The 23,222-nt window shown below is 35.8% G+C and overlaps 1 pseudogene; it reads left to right on the plus strand.

The window, feature by feature from the left end:
• Positions 1 to 22,642, plus strand: part of LOC138398003 (GRB10-interacting GYF protein 2 pseudogene) — a 44,223-nt pseudogene extending 21,581 nt beyond the window's left edge.
• Positions 22,643 to 23,222: the final 580 nt, after the last annotated feature.

The raw sequence follows: 23,222 nt of genomic DNA on the forward strand, positions 1-23,222 counted from the left end.
CCCACTGACCTGCCCAACACCCAGTGAATGTTGCTACTATATTTGCACATAAATGTTGATCAGTTAATACCAATTTGATGGTGAGTACATGTGGTGCTTGTTTGTCCAATCTTGGGATACCTCACTTAGTAGAATGGGCTCCAGCTGTATCTAGGATAATACAGGAGGTGCTAGATAACCATTGTTTTTTGTGGCTGAGTAGAACTCCATGGTATACGTATACCACATTTATACATATCCACTCATGTATTGATGGGCACTTGGGTTGTTTCCACATCTTTGCAATTGTGAATTGTGCTGCTATAAACATTCTAGTACAGATGTCTTTTTCATAGAATGTCTTTTGTTCTTTTGGGTAGATGCTCAGTTAATGGGATTGCTGGATCAAATGGTAATTTTACTTTTAGCTCTTTGAGGTATCTCTGTATTACTTTCCACAGAGGTTGTACTAGTTTGCATTCCCACCAGCAGTGTATGAGTGTTCCTATCTCTCCTCATCCATGCCAACATTTATTGTTTTGGGACTCAAATGGGCCTGATTGGTATTTACAGAACATTCTACCCAAAAACCACCGAATATACATTTTTCTCATCAGCTCATGGGACATTCTCCAAGATTGACCACATCCTTTGCCATAAAGCATGTCTCAACAAAGTTTAAAAAATAGAAATTATACCACACATCTTCTCAGATCACAGTGGGATAAAATTAGAAATCAACTTCAACAGAAACTCTCTTCTGTACACAAAGTCATGGAAACTAAACAACCTTCTGCTGAATTATTATTGGGCTAAGTAGAAAATTAAGATGAAAATCAAAAGATTCTTTGTTTATGTCTTTTGCTAACCTGAAGTTAGGAAGATATCAGAAATATTACTAAAATATTATTAAAATTTGAACCTATTAATCTGACTCTATACTCAATCTGCAATATGCATCTAATTAGATGCCCTGTATAGTATATCTGTGGGAAAAAAATGCATTGAGCTGGCACTACTTTCTAGTATGTCTTGGAGCTATAGTTCTGGCAAATGATTAAATTGGCCTTCTTGAGAGGAGGGTCCTTGTAAGGTGTGTTAGTATATTAGAATCCCATGTTCAGTAAACTCTATGATACTACCAAGATTGATCTTCTGAGTCAGTAGCTGAGGACATAATATAGTTTAAGGTTGATTTATCAATACAAATATTCTCTTGGAATAACTGGTCACCCAATTACCTCTTCTTCCTTTGGATACTCTTCTTGAAGTAGCTGGATGCTTTACTCTGGTAGATATTACACAATAAGGGAATAAGAAAGGAAAGAAAATAAAGGTATTTGCTTAATATATGTGTATGAACACTCAAATGTATTCATAACAAAATGAGAAGAAAACTCTTGTGACAATTACAGTCCCCAATGATTATATGGACATAGCTAATGTTTATAACTACCTTCTTCTACTACCTATTCTCTATTCCCCTTGCTGTCCATAAGAACCTCAGCTGTTCATGGTTCTTTAACTGGTGGAGTGACCCAATTTTCATTCTTGAAGGATCTGGAGAATTAGTAGCCCTACCTGGATTGAATTGCAATTTTCCGTTGACCTTAATCATAGAACATGGTAAAACTAAGAGACACCCTGAGAGATCTCTCATATTCTAGACATACTCTTCCATACCTCCATTGTGGAGGAGTGGTCCAATTTCCCGTTGGTAGTCTGGATCAATCAACCCAGTTAACAGCATAACTCTCTTCTTAGCCTGTTGATTCAGAGGCATTAGGAGCCTGAAGTTGCCAGTTGGCAGTCTTAACTTTCAGTTCGATGGGATCATTGTTTTGTTGCCTGGTCGAAACATTCCTGTCTATGAAACTGAGACTTCTAGACCAGCAGATCATAAAGTCACAGGAAGAGTAAGCAAACATTTTTCTAGTGGGCCACTATGGGTAAGGGCAAGTGGTACCACTTCTATTTCCACCCCATGATTCCTAGACCCATAGATCCTGGCTATCAGAAAATCAGTACCATATATTTGACACTGACTCAAAGGATATACAACTTTCTAAAGAACCTAGCCCTAGCCCTCCAGAGCACTACTGCCTAGCTGTGCTGTAACTGAGCCTTCAAAAGGACATCTGTTTTATCAAACCTATGGCTTCAAGATAATGGGGAACATAGTAAGACTAGTGAATTCCTTGAGCCTGAGCCCATTGCCATACTTCATTGGCTATGAAGTTCCTTGGTCAGAAGTCTAAGTGGAATACCACTGGGATGGGGAAGGCATTCTATGTGTCCAGGAATGATAGTTTGGGTAGAAGCATGTCATGCCTGGAAGGCAAATTCATATTCAGAATGTTTATTCCGGTAAGGATGAACACTATTCCTTCCATGATCAAAGTATTCCAATGTAACCAACCTGCCACCAGACACCTAGCCAATCACCCCTGGGGGAAAGTGCTACCTACATTGAGCATTCAGTGTTGGTTTCTGCTACTGACAGATGGGACACCCAGCAGTGGCCATATCCAGGTCAGTCTTGGTGAGTGGAAGTCCATGTTGCTGAGCCTCTGTATAACATCCATTCCTGCCACCGTCACCACTTTGTTCATGAGCCCATTGGGCAATGGCAGGATTGGTTGGGGAAAGAAGCTGACTGGCATCCCCAGAATGGGTCATCTTATCCATTTGATTACTAAAATCCTCCTTTTCTGAGGTGACCTTTTGGTGAGGTGAGCATTTACATGGGATACAAATATCTTCAGGGTTTTTTTTTTTTTTTTCCATTCAGAAAAGTTTATCCTTTTACCTCTCTCCCCTAATTTTTTCATCACCAATTTTGCAATCAGGTTCCTTCTAAGTCCCTGACCACCCAGGCAAACTATTGGCTACAGCCCATAAATCACTATAGTCATCAGTTGGTGTCCATGGGGGATTGGTTCCAGGATATCCTGCAGATATCAAAATCCATGAATGCTATAGTGCCTGATATAAAATGGTGTAGCATTTGCGTATAATCTATGCACATCATCCTATATGTTTTAAATCATCTCTAGATTACTTATAACACCTAATACAATGAAAATGCTATGTAAATAGTTGTTACATTATTTAGAAATAACGGAAAGCAAAAGTCTGTACATGTTCAGTACAGATGTACTTTTTAAAAATATTTTCAATCCAGGAAAAGGCAGTGTAGCAGGATTGGGGACCATGGGTATTTAGGCCACTTCGTCATGAAATTTACTTGTGCCTTCAGGGCCTGCTTTCATGTGATGATGGAATGTTGCTGTGCATACACAATGTTGTAGCATAGTGGGTCAGATAACCCCCAGTTTATAAGAAGCAGCTCAAGTCCCATGAGTTTATAACTTGGTGGCCCATGATCAAGTGTTCAGTTTCTATTAAGGCCCATTAGCTGGCCAAGAGCAGTCTCTCAAAAGGAGAGTATTTACCTGCAGAGCATAGCATGCCCTTAATCCAAAATCCTGAAGAACTGCACTGTGCTTCACTTATGGGCGCTTCCTAAAAGCTCCAAATAGTGTCCCTATCTGCCACTGATGCTTCAAGCTCCCTTGGAACTGATGGATTATATGGCCTAAGGGACAGAGCAGCTTACTCAGCAGGCTAGACTTGTTTTCAAAACAACTGTTACAGCAGACTGATTTTATTGATCATACTGAAGGATGGGGAAAAGAATGTTGATATACTTTTACAAAACCAACAGCAATGATGGGAGGAGGGATATTACATGTGTATATCAACTCTAGGTTTCTTCTCATGCTAGGGTAAAGCCAAGGGTACCCTGGCTGCTAAAACCAGGATCACATTCCAAAACGATATTGCCCATGGAGCCTGGAATGGAGACGTCTGCCACATGCTGATAATTAGACAACAATCACTCATACTTCTGTATTCAGCTATCATGGTAAAAGATAAAGAATGTTAAGATAAATAAATTGCATCATTTTTTCTTAATTAGGAAGATAATTATGTGCAAAAAGTAAATATTTTAATAAATTAAAGTCATATTATCTTTGTATAGACCTATTTTATTTTTTCTTGAAGAAATATTAATTTTATTAATCTAAAATGATTTTCTCAGTAATTAACATTTCCAGGGGAATTTGATAACTTGTGCTGCTCACACTTTTTTAAATTGTGAAAAGAATTGGTCTCTGAGGTCATGTCAGTTTCAGACTCAAAGTAAAATATAAAATTGCTGAAAACTTTAATCTTCTTAAATCAAGGATCTTAATTTGTTAGTTTAAGAATCATCTGACACTTATAACAGGGACTAAAAGAAAATAAAATTGACTCTGATAGTGCAACTCATGATAATTGCTGCTATATCCACCATCAGCACTAACTGTAACCTAATAATTGATAGTGAACATTCCCTCATTGAACACTAGTAACAGCCCTTCTCTTTTATCATGATGCCCAATTGTCCTCATATAGTCTGTGAGATTAACTCCTGTGGCAGGCCTGCTGTGATCAAACACACGTGAACCCTGCTGTTTCAGTTAGCAATGACTTGGGAGAGAAAAAAAAAAAAAAAATATATATATATATATATATAGGCATTGGTTCCTGTGGTTGACATCTTGTACATTTCACTTCAGTTTCAATTTCATGCAGATCTGCATGAGTTTCAAACCAGGTGAAAAATCATATCATTATGGCCCAGCAGGGACACAAAATAATTTCACCGAAGCCCAGCTGGTTTGAAAATGCAGTGACTGGAAATCAGGTAGGTTTCACATGTTGGCAGCTTTGGAAATCAAAGCTTTACACACCTCTGATTACATTCAAATTATAATAGGATTCCCAGTAAAGGTCACCAGTTGTGCCCAATTTTAATGATTGTGCTGTATTCCTGGAACTATCTCAAACTTACTGCTATGTTACACGTTAGTCAGCATTATGTCCCATCACCCTCACCTGGTGGGGATGAGGGTGCAGGACAGAGCTCTACAGACCACATGCCTAAGTCAGACCACAAAACTCTGAGAGTATAATACTTTATTCACCATGTCATTAAACAAATTTTCCCTCAGAGTACAGTACTTTCCCCTTGTTCGTGGTTTCATTTTCCGTGGTTTCAGTTACTGGCAGTCAAATGTCGTCTGAAAATATTAAATAGAAAATTACAGCAATAAATAATTTGTAAATTTTAAATTGCATGTTGTTCAGAGTAGCATGGCAAAATCTTGCACCAGCCTGCTTCATTTTATCTTGCATTTGACCATCCCTTTGCCCAGTGTATCCACGCTGAATATGCTACCTGCTCATGAGTTGGGAGTCACTTAGTACTCAACTCGGTTATCAGATCAAAGAAACATAGTGCAGTATATATAGGGTTTGGTACTATCTGCAGTTTCAGGTATCCATTAAAATATATCCTCTGTGGATAACGGGTGTACCAATGTATGCCAAATGGTTCTGTGTTTATTAATACATCTTAAGCTTAATGACGTATCAATAGCCATGAGATTTCAATTATTTTACTCATTTACAAGCTTGTCTTTAGTGGCTGCTGAAACAAATGTCCTTTTCTCTTCTCTCTTTTTTTTTTTTTTCTGTCTCCTGCTTTTAAGATCACATGAAGGCCGGGCTCGGTGGCTCACGCCTGTAATCCTAGCACTCTGGGAGGCCGAGGCGGGTGGATCCTTTGAGCTCAGGAGTTCGAGACCAGCCTGAGCAAAAGTGAGACCCCATCTCTGCTAAAAATAGAAAGAAATGATCTGGACAACTAAAAATATGTATAGAAAAAATTAGCCAGGCATGGTGGTGCATGCTTGTAGTCCCAGCTACTTGGAAGGCTGAGGCAGGAGGATCGCTCAAGCCCAGGAGTTTGAGGTTGCTGTGAGCTAGGCTGATGCCACGGCACTCTAGCCTGGGCAACAGAGTGAGACTCTGTCTCAAAAAAAAAATAAAAAGATCACATTAAAATTAGAGTGGCAAGGTTAAATACATATTTAAGATAAATTTATACACAGTTAATACACATTTTTATACACCATTATATTCCCATTATATTTAAAGGACTAGTTATAATTAAATTTGTCTTAATTTGACCTATCCTTTATTTTGGAAGTTGGCTGTAAACACATATTAATTTCATGGCATCTCTAACAGGCATTTTTGCTAACTGGGTTTAGCTTTCCCCATAGCATTGAAAATTAAAGCAGGTAGGGGAAGCTAGAACTATCACTTCTTATTCACCATTGTTATTCTAAAAAATTCATAAAAATTCATTAGAAAAAATCTAATTCATTTTATAATATATTCTATCATACAAACCATATAAAATAAGCAAATAACCTTCTATATCTAAAAAAGTCAAATTATCTAACTAAAATAAAGGTTATGCTTAATCTATTTCTTTTATCTCACTCATATCTACAAGCTGCATTAACCTATTTTCCAAGGCCTTTGTCTATCTGTCTCCCACTTTCGTAATCTCAAAATGCTTACATTTTAATTGTTACGTGGATTCTTTTTTCAAAATTACGTACAGCAGCAAATTTTTAACTGGTCTGTTATGTGAAGCTCAAGTCTTCCTTTTTTTTAAGTGTTAATATTTTCTGTAAAATTCTCAACTGCTTCATCATCTTTCGATCAGCTTTAATCAAAATCTGTATTGTTAATATTTCCTGGTCATTTTCTCATTCAGCATTAATTCAAGAAATATCTATGCAAGGCCTACTATGTGCCAAGCACGGTTACAAGTGTTGGGCAGAGAGGTCTGTCTCAAGAACCTCACAGATGAGTATAATGAAGTTGTATGATTAGTAACTGAGATTTGGATCAGAATAGTGTCGTGAATGCTTATAATTTGAAGTTGCCTTGGCACCCATTTTGAATACATGTTTAACTTTCTCAGACCAGAAGCAGGCATGGTTCAGTCACCTTTGACACAGTTTCCAGTTCTACACCACACCCCAATGACTCAAACCTGTGGCCAGAGACAAGAACTTAGAGACATCTCTCCCGTGGAGCCAACAGAGCTCCCCACTTAATCCGCCACTACCTTTAAAAGGACCACTCGGGCATTTGCCAGTGAACTTGAAGTGACTCATATCGTCTTCCCTTATATACATTGCTACTTGCCAAGAACACTTTTTTCCTCCCTCTCTCTGCCTGTGTTCCTTGACCTCCCGTGCATGGCTTCCAGACTTGTGGTATATGCCCATCAGGGTCTCTAAGTATTATTATACTAAAAACTCCTAAACTTTCACATTACGGTTGTGTCATTGAAGCCATGCCCAAAATCCTGCCTGTGATGGCAAGGCTACCTGAAGGGACTCAGGCAGGTGGATATCTTGCTGGTGCACCTTTGGCTGGGCCTCTGGTGGCTACTGAGAACAGCTCATGGAGAAATTCCATAAAAAGTTTCACTCAAAAGAAATAACAAATATGATAAATACTCTAGTATGAGAGGAAAGAAGTACAGAATTAGGCTTCATATGGAAGGTAATTCCAGGATTGAATGGGGGGAAAAAAAAAACTTTGTTGCTTTCAGGGGCAACATTTTTATCTGCAAAAAATGAACTGTATTTTACACTGGAATCCTTGAGCGATCAGTCCCTTCCCAATTAACTTATTCAGGTCTTTGCTCTTTCCAGGAAAATGTCAGCATTTTAAAATCTGACATTTTAAAGGAACCAGAGCATTTTGACATCAAATCAAATATAAGTTAATTAAAATTAGTCCACAAAATGTCACTAAGATAAGTGAGACAAAAGAATCCACTTTTTTTTCCCGTTGCAACAAATTGTTTAAATAAGAAAAATAAATAGATAATTGTTTGGCCAAATCTCAAAGGAAACACATGAACAACGACAACAACAAAAAGCTATCAAAAATTAGCTTCAATCTTAAAAGATTTAAGGTCTAATGCCAAAATGAAAGTTTCTAAAAATTGAATAAATTTATCCTTATGGCAGATTTATTTTATTTTCCTTATTTTACTTCAGTCATATGAACAAATATTAAGAACCCAGAACCTGAGCACAGATTGAGATGGAGAAACACTTGTCTTGGTCATCAGGCAATCCCCAACAGCTCCAAAGGATGGGGAGAAAGAGAGAGATGAGTATTATGGAAACTGATCTGTCTATCGCGCTTTGGGAAATTGAAGCATTGCTGTGTTTGTGTAAGGGAGTTCATTTTACATTTTTTACATATATCTTCCATTGCACGCTTGGAATAGCAAGGGTTTTTATATCTATTTATATCTTACTCTTACATATACAAACTCTATTTTGGAATATCTTGATCATAAACTCAGCTGACACTAGCCTGTCTGGCACCACATGGTAGTATAAGGTATCTAATCTCTATCAGGGTAGTATTCCTATCTATACTTTATACCCAGAATTACCCTGATGTCTCCCCATTTTTTTCACTGGCTCACATATATTTCATTTGAACATACTTCAAAATATTTCACCACTCTTTGGCTTAATTTAAGATTGAAAGTTTCCCACCACTTCTTTGGAAACTGGTCATGAGGAAAAAAAAGGATGTGTTACATCTTTTGATAAGAAATTTGATATGCTAAAATAACATGAATATAACATGAGTAACAAAGTTAAAATTAGATATGCATTAATCATAACTGAACTTACAGTAAGCACAATTGGTGATCAAGCTGAAAAAATATAGGAAATTTAATTAGTAAGAAATATGGGTCTTTTATTCTAACATTGTTCTCTACATAATACATAATCCAACAAAGTGAAATAAGTGATTCCCTCATTTAAATTATTGCAGCATAGACCATGAAGATGATGACAAAGTAGTATTTTACAGACATGTCAATTGACTGTGGTAAATAAAACCTCTACATTAGATATCTGTGTAAGACAATGAAATTTAAAAAGGATGTGGTTGGTAGATAGGCCAAGCCTGAGAAATCTCTAAACAATAAGTAGTCTTTCCTAATGTAGAAAGAATATAGAACTTCATAACATATTTCATAATGAATTTCATAATGGAGAAAGAGCACACTATATTAATACATTGTAGCCTTGTTAGAAAATCAAAGCTGCTATATCTACATTAATTTTCAGTCTTTTTGTTTTAATATATCTACATCTATTCAACAAAGTAGCACATATGCCATAAAGTTCATCTCTCGGTTTAAAAAATAAAATAAAAATTGAAGTAAGTTTTTGTTTTCTTGTCATACAGCACAGTTGATAACTCTCTGACTATAGAACTCACCATTGTGTGTTCCCTTCTGCCATTCTCTCTCCCATTACTTTTTCTTAATTGCTTTTTGTTCAGGAGCAATCATTTTCTTTCCTCCCCACTCTTTCTTCTTGACCCGTAACTCCACCCAGCAGGCCCTGAATAACTTAGGAGATGAAATGCCCTAGTAAGACATTGACTTTCTTATTTTATTGGCATACTGGTGCATTTCATTTACATTCATGCACTACATAACATTTTGGTCAACAGTGAAGCTCATATACTAAGGTGATTCCATAAGATCATAATGAAATTGAAAAATTCCTATTGCTTGGTGATGTCGTAGCCATTGCAACTTCATAGCACAGTTTGCTATCACAGATGACAGCTCCATGTGTGATTGCTCCTAAAGCCCTTCCAGTGGAACAAAATGTGGAGGTAGAAGACAGTAATATTGAGATGATTCTGACTCTGTGTAGGCATAGACTAATGTGTTTGTTTCTGTGTTAGTTTTTAATACAAAAGCTTAAAAAGTAAAAAAAAATAAATAAATTAAAAATAAAAGAACTTATAGAATACAGATATAAAGAAGAAAAAATATTTTTGTACAGCTGGACTATGTGTTTTAACCTGTTATTACAAGAATCAAAAAGTGAAAAAAAAAATTAAAAATTTATAAAGTGAAAAAGTTATGGTACACTACAGTTAATTTACTATTGAAGAAAGAAAAACTTTTTCATAAATTTAGTATGGCCTAAGTGTACAGTGTTTATAAAGTTTACAGTAGTGTACAATAATACCTTAGGCTTTCACATTCACTCACCACACACTCACTGATTCACCTAGAGCAACTTCCAGTCTTCTAAGCTCTATTCATGGGAGGAGCCCAGTATAGGTATACCATTTTTTATATTTTATATCATATTTTTATTAAAAATAAATTAAATACCTTGGTAACACTGGCTGAAATGTGTATAAATTTAAAAATTACATTAGAAATATTTAAAAATGTATATTACATTTTAGTTAAGTTTCATCCTTTCACTCAACCAAATAAAAATATGTATTTTCAACACTAGACAAATTTCCAGAAAATGTCTACATCATGAAAAACACATTAGTAAATACAGGAATTATATTTTTATTTATATTTCAATTCCAAATAGAAAAATTGATTTATCTAAGTAATATTGATTTTAAAGTGTTACCTAGACTTGTCTCTCTCTTATTAAATTCAAGACTTGTGCATATTTAGTATTTGATTGATTGTATAGGCTAGTCTTTTTCCTTTTGTAATTTTTTCCCTGCCTATGTTAAAAACCGTACCTACTCTGCAGTGGCACCTGTGCGATTTTAAAGCAATTCAGAAAATTACTCCCAGCTTTGATTTGTAGCCCAATTTTCATTCTCTATATTCAATTGGATTCCTTGGTTTCTTTCCCATTTCCTCATACTCTGTTTTTTTTCTGCCCAGAAGACCAGAACCAAATGAAAACTTTGAGTATTTCCTTTTGTTGATTTCCCATGTAACAGTGTACCAGTTTTACAGTTTTGTAAGGTTTTATTTCTAATATGCACAGTATTTTTTATTATTCCTTTACTGTCAAGGGTCATGGGTTAATTCTAAACTCACACAGCCCAACATAAGATCCAGTTCCAGAACACTAATGGCCTGTAATCAAGATTTGCTAAAGATAGGACAGAAATTAAATGGAAAGAGAATATTATAACCTTTGTGTTTCCCCCAGCCCCCTGGGCTTATGCTACTTTTCCTTTTGAGACCTGTTAAAACATAAATATTTGTGGAAACAAATTCATTTCTTTAGCAGCAGATCAGTGCTAAACATGTTTTATTTTGTAATGCAAATTTGGCAGTAGTTTCCACTTTTTGACAAAGCAGCTGGGCTGTCCAGAAATTAGCACTCCACTTTCCTTACTCCAGTACATGTGAATAGCTTGGCAGTGAAATGAAGACATTTATTGCATTTTGCAGTCCAGTGAGCTCAATAACAGCTGCTTAAAAAACAATGGCAAAATCTTGAAAAAAAGTGAGGGTTTATTTTTTCTATTGAAGTATAGAATTTACACAGCAGGGATATTCCTAGAGTATTGTTACTGGCTGGTGGAATTAAAATTTCCATTAAAGGATATTCATATTTAGCTTGTGTACAAAAGAAATGAAACTTTTAAAGAAAGCTTTATACTGATATTTTATCAATCTATTTAATATAAGTAAGATTTTAGAGCAACTGCTTTTATATATTGCACAGTCTTCATATATTACTAATACATTTTGATTGAAAGACACACAAAGAATCATAACTGACATAATAAATGATTATTTAATATAAAATGTGTACTTAAATATTTTATGGACATTTTTATGAAGTTAGCAAAATATTTATTAGGCAACATTTATTGAATGCCTCCTATGTGTATAGTGGTTTGCTAAGTACTGGTCAGTGTATGACCTTAAAGAGCTCAAAGATTTGGAGAGAGGGAAAGAGAAAAGTCGATGAAAAGTCACCGTACAGAATGCTTTGATAGTGACATATCCAAGGTGACATATAAGCTGGAAGATATCTGTCTAAGGCTGCTAGGAGCTGGAGATTAGGAAATCATCATCTCTGACTTAGCAAAATGGAGCTATGATTTAAAGGATCAACATGTTGAAAAGAAGAGATAAGAGTTTTTCAGGAAGGTTCCATGGTTGATAAACTGTTAAGGAGTCATGGGGATTTTGATGCATAGGACATGGAAAGTGGTGTTTTAAGGCTGACATGTAGTGTTAAGGGACTTCCGGGTGGGAAATAAAGGTGAAAAAGTCATCTGGAACTACTTTTATAATAACTCTTTTTGGTACACAAAGAAGTTTGAATGTAAGCTAAGAAACATAGTAAAGTGTATTAAAATGATTAATTGGTAACATTTTTGTGTCAAAAAACAATTCAGGAAACAATGGGGAAGATTGTTTCAAAGGGATGATATTAGAAGAATACAAAATGCGGCATTGCTTTTGTAATAACAAGAGCAAATGATTTTTTTAAAATGAATTAAATGAATAGTACAAAGGAGGGGGTAGATTTGAAACATTTAAAAGTTAAAATAATTTTACGTATCACTCTGTAATTGAAGGATTGTTTAAATGACTGGAAGAAGAAAATAAACAATAAAATAAACATACATAAACACATATAAACAAACAAAATGAATAAAATACTTTAGTTGTTGGAGATGTTGAGAAACATTCTATATACCATACATACTCAGAAAGAGAAATAGAAGTATCTGTGACTTGTCTGAAAATTTGGGTGCCAACAATTAGTCCATCCCTGTAAGTGCATGCTAATTTTCTCATCGAGAGGTAGATCTATCTCCCCTCACATTGAATGAATATGTGATGACCTTTTAATTTGTATTGACCTATACAACCCACACAGAAGTGACATTCTTGAACTTCCTAGCTCAAGTTTAAGAGGACTGTCAGCTTTCCCATTCTTCCTTTAGAGCCTAGTTGCCATACTGCAATGAAGTCCAGGATATGCAACTGGTATAGAGCAGATTTGGAAAAGCCCTAAAAGATGAGACAGGATGTGAAAAAACAGAGCATGAGGAGGGTAACCAAGAGATCCCAGCTAGCTGTCCACACCATGGCCTCAGTCCCATGAGCAAAGCATTTATGGCCCTCTCTGCTCAGCTTAGTTACCAGTTAAAAACAGCCATAAGGCCGGGCGCGGTGGCTCACGCCTGTAATCCTAGCACTCTGGGAGGCCGAGGCGGGTGGATTGCTCGAGGTCAGGAGTTCGAGACCAGCCTGAGCAAGAGTGAGACCCCATCTCTACTAAAATTAGAAAGAAATTATATGGACAACTAAAATATACATATATATACAAAAAATTAGCCGGGCATGGTGGCACATGCCTGTAGTCCCAGCTACTCGGGAGGCTGAGGCAGTAGGATCGCTTGAGCCCAGGAGTTTGAGGTTGCTGTGAGCTAGACTGACGCCACGGCACTCACTCTAGCCCGGGCAACAGAGTGAGACTCTGTCTCAAAAAAATAAATAAATAAATAAATAAATAAAAACAGCCATAAGAGTGAGTCCAGCTGGTAGTACATGGAGCAGAAGAACTGCCCATTGTTCTTCCAAGTCATGAAATTATAGGTTGATTTGCTTCACAGAAAAAAATTACCTGAAATAGTAGTTGACAGTATGAAGAGCATTCTATATGACAAAATCTAAAACATACGGATTTGGAATTGGAACTGGAAGGTTGAAAGACAATGTTAGGGAAGTCTAGAAGATTAGTGAGAAAATTGTTATTGGAAGCTGAAGAAAGGCCAATCTATCCACCATAGGGTTGTCAGAATTTTGGCAACACTATCACCAGCAATAACCAGGAATATAAAAAATGTAATGAACTTGTGGATTAGTCCAAGGTGATATCCAGGTAGAATTGTAAAAGTTCCAATTGGCTTTTTATTGTTTATCTTAAAGTAAATGAAAAGAAAGAGTTAAATAAAAAATAATTCCACTTTCATGCAGAATTCGAGAAAATATTTCTAAACAAAGATTTGCTAGATTGGAGTATGTTTCTCATTCCTAGTATGTTAAGCTGACAAAGTTTCTAAAAGTGAGAAATTGTCTCAGGGCAAAGATAAAATTTAGGATGCTGAAATCTAATCAGTAGTGTGTCTATACAGCCCTTTGTTAAGACCACCTCAAAAATATTTAAGCTCTGTTTCTCATTTCAAAGTAGAGAAGAATCTATATTAAAGAGATTTATAGGTGTGGCTTTTTCTAATGGAGAGGATGACAGTTTGTTGTACAGCAGTTCCAGAAAGCTTTTAGGGGCCGGGCGCGGTGGCTCACGCCTGTAATCCTAGCACTCTGGGAGGCCGAGGTGGGCGGATCGTTTGAGCTCAGGAGTTCGAGACCAGCCTGAGCAAGAGCGAGACCCCATCTCTACTAAAAATAGAAAGAAATGATATGGACAGCTAAAAATATATATATAAAAAAAAATTAGCCAGAAAGCTTTTAGGGAATTGTATTGCCAAAAGCACCATCAGCTTGTACTAAAATGGAGGGAGTTCAAAATGGAAAAAGACTCTTGGGCACCCAACTATTTGTGGACACAAGGTAGATTGAGCAAACTATTCAGCTGGAAATATGTCATTTTTCTTTTGTAAATGAAAGATATTTTAGAAGGTAAAACCAAAATGCAAGAGAGTTTAACAAAGAGCCAAGACAAACATTTGATTAGGGAACTAATCCAAGATGATGTACATATACCTTACTCAAGGAACACTCAATGCCTTTGAAGTAGTCATCCCTGGAAATATATGCCTGGATAGATTTCAGAATTGCTATTGGCCACTGATTGCAATGAGACTTCAGTTAGCCCCTATTGTGGAAAGGCATGAAAATGAGTTTTTCTGACTCCATGTCACCTTTATACATTGGTTGTGTATGGGAAAGTTAACATGGACTTTAGTTTACAGGTCTTTAGAAGAAGACTAAACGTCCTCAAGGAGCCTCATCTATATCAAGACATGATTTACATCATTATAGTGCAATTGCATGAGATACTGGATTCTTGAGAGGGATGTATGTAGATTTTGCATGTGGGAATATTGTGACTTGTTTATGCCAGAAGGTATAATGTGACAGGTTCTCTACAAATATGGATGCCATGTTCTTCCTTTCCAGAAGTGGGGTCTATTTTCTTCACCTTAAATCTGGGCTGGCCTTGACTATCACATTGATTAAAAGAATGTGAAAGATGTAACATTTTGTTACTTTCAAGCCAAGGACTTAAGAGGACTTGTACCTTCCACTTTCTCCTTCTGGGCACCCAGCTTCCATGTTATAAGGAGGCCCAGGCTAGCCAATTGAAGGGAAGACCACTTAGAGTCTCTAAAGGATAAAACATCACACGTGGACTCTATAGAGAGGGAAATCAAGGAACTTATGCCAAGATATTGTGTCAAGACATCAAATATATTAGAGATCTTTATCAGCTCAGAACCCAGTCAACACTATGTAGACAAAGAAAACCATCTAGACAACACATGGGATATTATTCAATGAAACATAAATCTGGGGACTACTGTAAAATGATTTTGCAGATATAATTAAAGCCTCTAATCAGTTTTAGGTTAAATAAAAGGGAGTATTTAATAAGTTGGCCTGAATTATTATATATACAATAAATTAGATATATAAATATTATATATAATAAATTAAAATGCCTTAAAAAGAAGCTTGAGGCATTTCCTGGAGACAAACATCAAAACAGCTGCTGGGTATGTGATGGCTCCCCCTGTCCCCTGGATCTTTCTTCCTGATTGCTCCCTGTGGAAACAGGTTTCAGCTCATGTACATGGAGTTCCACCTTCTCCTGAGCTTCCTTTCCTTCCTTTAGTGCCCTATGGACCTCTACTTTGCTTAATCAGCTGCCACAATTGTATAAACTAATGCCATGTAATAAATTTCTCTATGTATGCATACATACATATATAGATGAACATAAAGATGTCGATAGATAGATAGAGATGATATATATATTAACAACCTCATGTTGAGTTAAAGTAAAAGGATTAAAGATTTAGAACCAATCTATGATGCACCCAAAATATTACCACTGTAATATAGTTTAATTCTGTTTGCACTGTTTTCTGACTTATGACAGAATTTCTAACATGCTTTTAGAAGCGTGATGCTTTGTTATACATATCTTGAAGAGACAAAGCTAAAAGTAATTCCGTTCTTAAAAAGAAGCATCACGTTAGGGTATGATATCTTCAGGCCTCACTCTCTTTACCTGTAGATTGCAGTACAGTGATTCTAATATTTTTTTCTTGCTCTTTAATGTAAACTGGCTATGAAGTGAGTTGACTTTTGTTACCATAGTTTATGTAGGAAATTCCTGGTTATGAATGTGAGTAGTAAGCAGTGTAAAGATTTTATAGAGTCATAAACAAAGCCCGAAGATTTAAATGTCTGTTTTCAAGTAGTATCTTCTCCACATTCTTGCAGTATACTCCTCTCTCTGCCAAGGAACAATGGAATGTAGTTATTTGTGACACAATAATATTATGCATTTAATTGATCTTCCTGTATTTTCAGGGTGGTTCATTGCATTTCATCTTTGAGGAAAAATAGAGAAAAATTGATTTTAGTTTATAAACATCAGGATTTTTCAATGTTTTGCTGTCTAATTTTCCTTAGGTGCAGGAAACCTGGTCTGGTCCTATGGCTAACGGATGGTTTTATCTCAAGCATTGAACTCCTTTTGAAAAGACAATGAAATGACATATTTTATGTCTAGTAGCTGACAAATCCTATGCCTAAATTATGAAAGATGCATATATTTGCTTAAAAAGTTTTAAAACAAGGTATTTTATATTTTTAGGATTCAAGCTATACTATGCTTTAGGAAATTTTGAAACATTACATCTATGTAGTATTGAAGTAATAGCTTTATTTTCAGACATTTTCTTTAATGTTATATCTAACAGCCCAAGGGAAGTTGAACTGATACTGCTTTCAAAGATATTTTGCACTGAAAAATAATCCACTTGGAAAAATGATACTGGAACTTAAATTGAATACTTTCTTAAATCTTGGAGGCTCATTCTTTCTTGTCTTGGAGATTTAGTGCAGTAGATTCATATGGAAACAAAAACTAGATGTTCTCATCAGGTGATTTCTATCTATGATTCTTTCATTAACAAAATGCCCTTGTGCACATACAGCCAACTAGAAGGAACAAAATAGTTATAATTCTTTTTAGCATAGAATGAGATTCAATATAGTGATGTTTAAAAAGTCCATTTTCATCATAAGAATGTCCATAAAGTACATATTCAGACAATTTTAACCTTAAATATACTGAGTTACTGTAGCACTTTTATTTCTAGTCAAGATTCTTTTAAGCAGAATGTGTCTGGTGATATTATCAGTGATTTATCTAAGAAAATAGGGCCAATTGAACAAACTAATGGATTTGACTTAGCTAATTTCCCAAGGGAACTTCCACTCTATATTCAGTGTTATCATAAAGCTGTGCTCTGTTCATATGAAGATGGAAAAACCTGAGTTAAAGTCTCTTCAAAGGTCTCAGATAATCCCTATCCTTTTTATGATGCCAGCCCTCTAGCTTTCATGGTTTCATGGATCCTGAATGCATTTTTCATCATTTTGAGGCCCTTGGTAAGTGTTAATAAACATTATCATTAGTCATTAGAGTTTCATGATCACTAATCAGATTTTCATTTTGGATACTGATGCCATAAAACACAGTCAGAAAGAATCTTAAGCTTTTGTCACATCATGATTCCAACATGGTAGAAATTTAAATTATCCTTTGACACTAAGCCTGCAGGTGCCTTGATCATAGGCTTCCCAGACTTCAGAACTATAAAAAATAAGTTTCTGTTCTTTATAAATTACCCAGTCTCAGGTTTTCTGTTATAGCAGCACAAAAGGAACTAAAACACCAATTAACATCTCTGACCACAGAATACTGACTTACACGTCTTCTTTAACCCTTTTGTAATTTCCTCTTTATTGTCCTTGTTTTATTATTTTTAAAAATTATCATTTTATTCTGGAGGACATTCCTAAGTATCTGTTGTAGAGACTGCCGGCCATCCTCCAACATCAAGTCTTCTCTTCTATCTTAGTGATAGAAGTCGCAATATTCAGTCTGACAAATGTCCACCTAAGAATGAAGAATACTTTTCCATGCATCCCTCACTGGTAATTTGAATCATGTAATTAAGTTTCATGTCATGAAATAAAATAGTTGTCCATAACTTCCAGGAGGTTTCTCTTTTTCAAGTTTAACTATGATAGGTACTTATTAGCAAATATTTTTCCACTTTTATTTATTTTAAATATATTTTTTTTAATTTTTTGATACATTACATTTGTACAGATTTATGGAGTGTGTGGGAAATTTGGTCACATGCATAGAATGTGTAAGGATGAAGTCTAGGTATTTAGGGTATCCATCACCTGAGCATTTATCATTTCTATTAGCTGGGCACACTTCAGGTCTTCTCTTCTAGCTATTTTAAAAATAAAATACATTGTTGTTAACTGTAGTCACCATACTTTGCTATCAAACGCTAGAACTTATTCCTTCTATCTAATTGTGTGTTTGTACTCAACCTATTTCCTTTCCCCATTCCCACCATACACCCTTCCCAATCTCTGGTATCTATCATTCCATTCTTTACCTTTTTGATTCTACTTTTTTACTGCCCACATATGAGAACATGCAGTGTCTGTGTCTCTGTCCTCGGTTTATTTCACTTAACATAGTGACCTTAAGTTTCATCCAGGTTGCTGCCAATGACAAAATTTTATTCTTTTTTGTGGCCTGATAGTATTCCACTGTGTATAATACCACATTTCTCTATCTATTCATCTATTGATGGGCACTTTGGTTGATTCTTTACCTTAGCTATTTGTGAATAGTGCTGAAATAAACGTTAGAGTGCATATATCCCTTTGATAGATTGATTTCTTTTCCTTGGAATAAATTCCCAGTAATGGTATTGCTAGATCTTATGATAGTTCTATTTTTAGTTTTTTGGAAAAATCTGCATATTGTTTTCCATAATGACTGTACTATTAATTTACATTACCACCAACAGTGTATAGAAGAGGTCCTTTTCTTCACATCCCCACCAACATCTGTTATTTTTTGTGTTTTTAACAGAAGTCATTCTAATTGGGGTAAGATACATCATTTTTTTTACTTCCCTGATGATTAGTTATGTTTAGCATTTTTTTCATTTGCTTGATGGCCATTTTTATGTCTTTTTTAAAGAAATATCTATTTATGCTCTTTGCCCATTTTTAAATGGCATTATTTGTTTTTTAACTATTGTTTGAGTTTCTTGTATATTTTGAATATTAATTAATATACTGATCTAACGAGTATTTTAAAAATGTTTTCTGTCATTAAAGAGCTAATTTCTTTATTGATTGTTTCTTTTGCTGTACAAATGCTTTTAAGTTTTAGATAATCCCATTTGTCTATTTTCATTTTGGTGCCTATGGTTTTGAGATCTTAGCTATAAAATCTTTGCCTAGACCAATGTCTTAAATAGTTTTCCCTATGTATTCTTCTAGGAGTTTTATAGTTCTGGGTCTTAAATTTAAGTTTTTAATCCATCTTGAGTTTATTTTTGTAGATGATGAGTTATAGGGGTCCTGTTTTAGTCTTCTGCATGTGGTTATCCAGTTTTTCAGCATAATTTGTTAAAGAGGATGGCCTTTCCCCAATGTTCTTGACAGCCTTGTTGAAGATCAGTTGGCTATAAATATGTGGGTTTATTTTTGGGTTTTATATTTTGTTCCATTGGTCTATGTGCTTATTTTTATACCAATACCATGTTGTTTTTGTTACGATAGCCTTGTAATATATTTTGAAGTAAAGTACTGACTCGGGTAGGGCAAAGGCAATATATGTAACCTAAACATTGGTACCCCTGTAATATGCTGAAATAAAAGAAAAAATTAAACCAAAAAAAAAGAAAGTTTCAGTATTTTTGTCATCTGGAAGTCACCAGTGTGAGATTGTCAATAGTATTATTTCTGTGTAATGAGGGAATTAATAACTATATTTCCTTTAAAAATACTATATACTTTTGATACACATCTGGGCCTATTTTTCTCTATGACACAGCATTGATTGGCTGAGAACTGTCCTTTTAACAATTTGCTGGACAAATAGAAACAAATATATGTTATTCATACAGGTTATATTTTTATATTAATTATTTTATAAAATTTTCACTTTGTGTGCCATAGATACAGAAAAATATAAAATAAATGGGAAAAATAATTGCATGGTCTTGAATTAGGTGATTGTATCAAGTCAGCAAATGAATGAACTCAACAACAGAATTTGGGTAAATATATAGTGAGTAATAGCTAATAGTAAGGATAAGAATTTTTTTGTTTACTTGACCTCTTTATATTCAACCAATTTTGTTTTGCTTAGGCCTGATAGTATCATAAGCAGTATATTTGTAATTTCAATGTTTATTATTAAAATTATGGTTCCCTCAATTGGCATAATTATAACATTTTAACTATAATATATCGTGCAATTATAGAGTTCCAGGCACGGTGCTGACCTTTTGGGTAAAATTATAATGTTGCTTAATTAAATACACACATGCAGAAATCCTAGAATTCTAACTCTGGATCTATAAGAGTAAAAAATATTTCTTAGGGGATTTTAAGGAACCTGGAGACATCTTACATACTGCCGTGCAATTGTAAATTGCTACACTTAGGAAATAAAATGCTTATTTTTTTTAAGCTCAAACGTGTATATGCTCTATGACCTAGCATCTAGATTCAAAATCTATTCCACAAAAGTAAATGTGTTGATATTTGATGCTGGATATACAGGAATGTTTTTGCAGCATTGTTCATGGTGACAAAAGAAAGCACAACAAACTGAATGTCTTTCAATAGAAAATTAGTAGAATAGTTTTGTACCCTTATAATGGAAAATTTGAAGATATTAAAAAGATAAGCTAGTCTGCATATATTAAACTGAAGCTATGTCTGCACTTTTAGGTAAAAAGGAAGTCAGCAAATAACATATGTGATATGATCCCATTTCATACAGAATATTGATTAGTACATCAAAGTATTTCCCAAATGGGACCTCAATAAGGGATTTATTTGCATTACCTAATTTAATCCTCATGTCAATAATATAATAGAGAATTTTTATCATTCCCATCGTGAACCGGAAGCTGATGCACAGAGAGGTTGAATAATTTGCCCAAAGTTACACAGGTAATGAATAGTGAAGTCACTTGACTATTAGGATTTTGAAAAAATCATAGATCACAGAGCTGGGAGGAAAGGGATGACAGATGTTTTCAGAAACCAGGATGAAAAGATGCAGGCAGATCGAATTTTGAGGAAGGTGGACCAACATCAGTAGGGAGAAAGCATTTTCCCTTCCTCATATGGCAGAGTTGGATCAGGAAAGACTGACCAGGCAGCAGGAACTCCAGGCTTATACCAGATGCAGCACCTCCAGGACCAGCAGTTCTTAATACAACAATATGCACAGGTTTGGGCCCCACAACAAAAAGCAGCCCTGTCTTCTCTGCAGCAGCAACAGTTAGCACTTCTCCAATAGTTCCAGGCTCTGAAGTATCTGATCAGAACACAATTCCCTCAGTAACTAGGTTTGTGTCGGTGTCAGACTCTGGCTGTATCTGGGAGCTTCAGGCGACAGCCTCACAGCCCACAGTCTGGGAAGGTGGTAGTGAATGGGATCTTCCTTTGGACGCCAGGATGCCAGGTGCTGCCCTGGAACAGCTTCAGCAGCTGGAGACGGCCAAAGCTGCAAAGCCAGAGCAGGAGAGAAGAGAAGCAGCAATGAGGGCAAAGAGGGAAGACGAGGAGCGAAAGAGGGAAGGAGAACTCGGAAGACAACGGGAGGAAATTCTTCGGAAACAGCAGGAAGACGAAAAGAAAAGGCGGGAGGAAGAAGATTTTGCCTGAAGGAAACAGGAAGAGGCCCCGCGACGCCAGAGCGAGCAAGAAATTGCGTTAAGGCGACAGCGAGAAGAGGAAGGAAGAGAGCAGCAAGAAGCAGCTCTTAGAGGACTGGAGGAGAGGCGGGGAGTAGGGGGAAAAAGGCAGAAGAGGGAAGAATTGTTATCAAATAGGAGGAGGCTGAAAAATGGGCCTGGGAAGAAGCAGCAACACAAGGAGATTAGACGAGAACAGGCTGCAAATGAAACAAGAGGCAGCCAGAATTCCGCTGAGGAGGAGGAAGGGAAGAGGAAGGAGCTGGAGAGTTATTGCGTCAGAGAAAGCGTCTTCCCTCTTCAGCAGAAGAAAAAGGAGAACAGCAGCTTCGAGAAGAGCAAAGGCACCAGCAGAGAGAATTGGAAGCTCTCAGCACCAGCAACCGCAGAAACTCTCCAGTTGGAAGAATGTCAGCAACCCTGCAGATACTATGAACTCTCTTCTGGAAACCCAGCAGGAACAGGCCAGGCAAATGCAAAAGCAGCAGCAGCAGCAGGAGCAGCAAACAAACAGAGCCCGTAGTAATACACATTCCAACCTGCACACCAGCACTGGGAATTCTGTTTGGGGTTCTATAAATACTGATCCTCCTACCCACTGGGCATCTGACCTAATCAGTAGTATTTGGAGTAATGATGACACTAAAAATTCCAACATGGGATTCTGGGATGATGCAGTCAAAGAGATGAGACCTAGGAATTGAAGAAATAAAAATAAATATAGTGCCAGTCTCAGTAAATCTGTAGGTGTGTCTAACTAGCAAATAAGAAAGTAGAAGAAGAAGAAAAGTTACTGAAGCTCTTTCAGGGAGTAAATAAAGCCCAAGATGGATTTATCCAGTGATGTGAACAGTCTTCATCAGGCTTAGCCAGAAGATATTAATAGTTGTTGTTCTTTATCACCCATAATACTTGTGATAGTAAAAGTTTTACTAATTTATATGACCCGTGCATGGCTTCAACCCTTACAACCCCAAATAACCTACCACAGCTATCATTATGTTATTTAAAAAAAAAAGAGATAATCTCCAATTTATTTTACTTAGCAAGTGTCAGTCAGGAGTATAAATTATTTGTTAATACTAAGTAAAATTGAAAAATTAAAGTATATGAAAATATGTGAATCATTTGGAGGGAAGAACTTTATACCTAAAATGTGTATGAAAAATACTTTGTGATGTGATCAATTGTCCAATATTGAAAGAGTTAAAGTATGTTATTTTTAAGACCTTCCTTAATTGATTAAACAATGCAAACAGAAAATGTTGCTCCATTACTGAAGTATAGAGAAGTTCAGAAAGTTGTTCCTCTATTCCCATGTTCTATAAATCAAGAAATAGAGCTCAGGATTAAATTTTTCTTTTATTTATTTTTTTCCCCATTTCCCTGGGAAAAGACCAACAGTCTCTAAGGTGTGAAACGCCCTTTTTCAGTACATCTCGCAGCATCATACAGAAATATGT

This window comes from Eulemur rufifrons, chromosome 17 (genome assembly GCF_041146395.1).
Source record: "Eulemur rufifrons isolate Redbay chromosome 17, OSU_ERuf_1, whole genome shotgun sequence".
Lineage (NCBI taxonomy): Eukaryota > Metazoa > Chordata > Mammalia > Primates > Lemuridae > Eulemur > Eulemur rufifrons.